Here is a 4,470-nt window from a genome sequence, read left to right on the forward strand (position 1 = left end):
GAGGACACTGCTGGAGGCCTGAGAGGGCTCAAGGACCTACACACTAAACAGGGGTCCCTTTACTCTCCTCCTATGCAGCTCCCAAGAAGCACGGGTGCTGTGTTGGGTTAATCAAAGCAATTGATAAAGCCTGGCTAAGCAATTGTTAATGTGTGGCCGCCCTGTGCATGTCTTTGTTCTCCAAACTTACTGGTAAGGACTTTTAATGGGAAGGATCTTTCAGGGAGAAACAAAAAGGCAGCAAAAAAAAACCCTAAAAAACAAACAAACAAAAACCCTGCATTACTGTTGTTTACTGTGCAAAACTGAACATCAGCTGCTGTGTATATTCAATGGACAGAGAACTATTAAAAAATAAAAAAGCATTTATGCATGTCCCTTGGCAAGTTCACACAATATCAGGACATTAATGTTTTTTTTATTTTTTGGTTTTCTGATATATGGTTGTTTTGGGTAGCCCAGGTTCTATTGGAACTTGCTCTGTAGACCAGGCTGACCTCCAACTCAGAGATCCTTCTTTCTAAGTCTCTCAACTGCTGGGATGAAAGAGACACAACAAAGGGCATTCACACTTTCACTGATCCAGATTCTAGACTCTAGGGTTTTATGAACTAGAGAAGAAATGAAATTATATTCATGAATATTTTACAGCACTCATTGGGGATACCAGAACCTTGCTTGTACAAATAAAACTATCTTGTCATAGAGTCACATGTTCCCAGGGATCTTAAAAAGGTAACAAAAATTAAATTTTAAATTTTTTAGAAAAGAAATAATTTCAGATACCAAACTCTATAAGAATACATAATGTGGCTACATTCTAAGGATCATGTCTGCGAGTCAGGATTCTCGATCCAGAGACAATGGCCTAACGGTATGGAGCCCGAAGGCATCATCAAGAATAACTGAAATGAGATTGTGGATAGTTTTGATGACATGAATCTCTCAGAATCCCTCCTCCATGGAATCCCTTTATGCCTATGATTTTGAGAAGCCCTCTGCCACCCAGCAGCGAGCCATTCTTTCTTGTATCAAGGGTTATGATGTGATTGCTCAAGCCCAGTCTGGGACTGGGAAAACAGCTACATTTGCCATATCAATTTTGCAACAGATTGAGTTAGATCTAAAGGCTACTCAGGCTTTGGTTCTGGCACCCACTCCTGAGTTAGCTCATCAGATACAAAAAGTGGTCATGGCATTAGGAGACTACATGGGTGCCTCTTGTCATGCCTGTATTGGGGGCACCAATGTGCATGCTGAGGTGCAGAAGCTGCAGATGGAGGCCCCCCATATCATCGTGGGCACTCCTGGCCGGGTGTTTGATATGCTTAACCGGAGATACTTGTCGCAAAAATATATTAAGATATCTGTACTGGATGAAGCAGATGAAATGCTAAGCCGTGGGTTCAAGGACCATGTCTATGATATATTCCAGAAGCTCAACAGTAACACACAGGTAGTTTTGCTGTCTGCTACAATGCCCTCTGATGTCCTTGAGGTGACCAAGAAGTTCATGAGTTGACCCTGAAGGGTATCCACCAATTCTACATCAATGTGGAACGAGAGGAGTGGAAGCTTGACACATTGTGTGACTTGTATGAAACCCTGACTGTCACCCAGGCAGTAATCTTTATCAATACCAGAAGGAAGGTGGATTGGCTCACTGAAGAGATGCATGCCTGGGATTTCACTGTTTCTGCCATGCATGGTGAGATGGACTAAAAGGAACGAGATTTGATCATGAGGGAGTTACGGTCTGGTTCTAGCAGAGTATTAATTACCACTGACCTATTGGCCAGGGGCATTGATGTGCAGCAGGTCTCCCTAGTCATCAGTTACGACCTTCCCACAAACAGGGAAAACTACATCCATAGAATTGACCGTGGCGGTCAATTTGGCCATAAAAGTGTGGCCATTAACATGGTGATGGAAGAGGGCAAGAGGACTCTTCAAGACATTGAGACATTCTACAACACTTCCATTGAAGAGATGTCCCTCAATGTTGCTGACCTCATTTGAGGGGCTGTCCTGCTACCTGGCCATAGTCAGGGTTCATTCCTGGGGGCTGAGGATCAGCTAGAGGGGGGAGGGAAGGAAGAAAAGGGATGGACAACTTGTTTATGTTTTTTTTTTGTTTTCTGTTTCTTTCTCTTTGAATAAATGTCACTTTTTGAGGCAAAAAAAAAGAATAGATAATGTGGCTAGGTTGAGGAAGTCTTATTGAAACAAATGGCCAAAATGTTAATTATTTACAAATAACAGCATTGTCTGTATTTGTAGCTGTTCCTGTATATCCTTGCATTTCTTGTTAATCATCCTGACGCAGTAATCTCCAAAGCTGAATTATTGAAAATTTATAATTTCTAAATAGATACATATACTAGTTCCTACTTTTTTAACCATTCTGAATATCATGTACACATACGTCCAGTCTATGGCTTTTGATTTTTGCACTTTTTACTCAACCATAGAAATACTTAAGTTTTCTCTATAGTCTTGAATGATAAAGGAAAGAACTAATATAAAAAACAATAGAAAACAAGTAGATCTCCATTTCAGTTTTGCAGCCCTAGAAAGTTCATCAAGGTTTATTCTTTGAGCAAGGCTTTGAACATGAAACATTCCCTATAAAGCCACGTCTCTTAAATTGGTGCATACTCCAAGCTGAAGCTATGGGTAAGTACTTTAGGGTTCTCTTCATTCAAATTTTTCTTTTTTTCAGACTTAGTGCCTTGTAACCTAACACACCCCTGCTTTCATCGGAACAATGGTGAGAAAACAGGCATTTCTAATACATCCACAACTGCAAAATTGTTTTTGGAAATCATTTTATTTTTGAAACTTATGTGTGTGTGCAGAAGGTGTGTGTGTTCTCAAAGTCTATGTAAATGAAGTGCCTAAGCCACTGTATTAACAGGGGACAGAGGATATCTTTATGAGTTGATTGTCATTTTCACCCTTGTCTGTCATAGGGTTTCTCTTGATTCTGTATTTGCAAAACAAAGCAAAATCAAAAGTAGACAATCTTTTTTTTAAATTTATTCAGAACCCTTTTTGAATTCCTGTTGCTTGTAAAACAAAGGAAAGAAACATGGGCACGTCTATCCATGGATATTTATTTCTAGAAGCTAGTCTTCAGAGAGTCGAGAGAATCACAGGTGAGGGCACAGTGTAGGACTGTTGAGGGTTGGTATCTTATGTGTGCTAGTGTTTTACCATGAAGGTTAGTAGGCAAAAACGTTGTGCCTATAGAAACTTGTTACTGGTACATGGATCCAAAAGTGACCCATGACGAGAGCAGTTTATGGGGACCATCCAAAAGTGGCAGTACCATCATTATGATTGGTCAAACTGATGAAATTTCTAGGAACTCAGAGCTGGCTGCCAAACACAGACATATGTCCCATATGTGGGTGTTTTGCCATACAGGTTTGTGGTCAGACACACTCTGTCCATAGCCTCACATTTCTGTTCCATGTGTTTAGGCTCCTTGTGTGGGGGGGGTGCAAAGATATGTAAAACCCTGGCTGGTGGTCTAAGGATTCACCTGGAATCTTTTAGGATGTCACCAAGGAAGACAGGGGTGGGTATGTGCTGTAGGCATCCAAGTGCTACAAGTGAGTATAGCTCATTTCTACCTTGGGGTCTAGGTGGCCTATCCTCGGTCTACTCGAATCCATGAATTGGAATTTGATTCCTCAGAACCCTAGAAGTGGTCTGTGAGAAGGCACCAGCCTCCAACACCATCATGTACCACCTGCTTGTGCATACCGAGTGGGCAACAAGCTCTTTTCAGTTTGATGGCTCAGGGTGAATCTGAGTAGAAGTAGCCAGGTCAGGGTGTGGAATGGAGGTTGCCGAATAGAGGCCAGGCAGGCCTGTGGGTACCATCCAGGCCAGGTTTCACTCCTTGCCCTCCAAGACAAACCCCCTCTCTTTGATAAGGGGCACCCATGCAGGCGGCATACACCAGTCTTCTCCCGCCGAGGAAACCCTGAGTAACTCCCAGGGAGAAGTCACAGGGTCAAGGGTCCAAAAGCCCCTTCTCCTGCTCTGGACTGTGCAGGCATCAGCTCAGCTACAAGAATACTCAGAGAAGACTCTGAAATTAACAGAGGGTATCAGTCCTGGGACATGCCCTAAGAAGTGCCTCAGAGGTCACAGTGTGTAACAGCTCTGTTGGTCAGCTCAGGGTTAATGGTATATGGCACGTAAGTGAAGACTTTTAAGGCTGTGTCCTTCAGTTCCAGCTCATGTGGGTAGAAGTATGGCGTGGTCCAGAAAACGGTGCGTTTTGCTGGTGTCAGGGGCTGTCTGTACATGCTTCTTGATGGACGAGAGCAGTTCGTGGGAACCATCCAAAAGTGGCAGTACCGTCGTTATCATTGGTCACACGGGCATTTCTAGGATCTCAGAGCCGACTGCCCAACACAGACTATGTCCCTGCCACCCACCTCCCTCCACCCCCCA

The 4,470-nt window shown here is 43.0% G+C and overlaps 1 pseudogene; it reads left to right on the forward strand.

Moving 5' to 3' along the window:
* Window positions 1–829: 829 nt before the first annotated feature.
* LOC130867897 (eukaryotic initiation factor 4A-I-like) lies at window positions 830–2,019 on the forward strand (annotated as a pseudogene).
* Window positions 2,020–4,470: the final 2,451 nt, after the last annotated feature.

Source organism: Chionomys nivalis, chromosome X, assembly GCF_950005125.1.
Source record: "Chionomys nivalis chromosome X, mChiNiv1.1, whole genome shotgun sequence".
Lineage (NCBI taxonomy): Eukaryota > Metazoa > Chordata > Mammalia > Rodentia > Cricetidae > Chionomys > Chionomys nivalis.